Here is a 374-nt window from a genome sequence, read left to right on the forward strand (position 1 = left end):
TCGGCGCCGAGCAGTGACACGTGTGCTGCGGGCCGCCGAGCCCCAGCTTCCCCAGCCCGCTGCCAGCCCCGCCCCCCGCGGGGGGGAGGGCAAACGGAGGCCGGGAAACTCGTCAGGTGCCAGTCGTTATCTGTTCACACAAAAACAGCGCCCGGCCCGAGCGTGAGGTGGCTTTTTCCGTCGTGAAAGTTATTTCTGTGTGTCCGGTGTGGCTTATGCCCTGCTGGCCTAAGGTCTTGCGTGGTGCAGCTTGAACGGCTGGAGCTGGGCTCGATCAGAACAGCGGTGTTCGCCCCTAGCATTTCAAAGATACGTTCAAGGCTTTGAATTGAACTCAGCTTAGTAACAAGCCGTTTTGGAACGATTTCGGAGTG

This window comes from Egretta garzetta, unplaced genomic scaffold, assembly GCF_000687185.1.
Source record: "Egretta garzetta isolate BGI_Z169 unplaced genomic scaffold, ASM68718v1 scaffold145, whole genome shotgun sequence".
In the NCBI taxonomy this organism is placed as follows: Eukaryota; Metazoa; Chordata; class Aves; order Pelecaniformes; family Ardeidae; genus Egretta; species Egretta garzetta.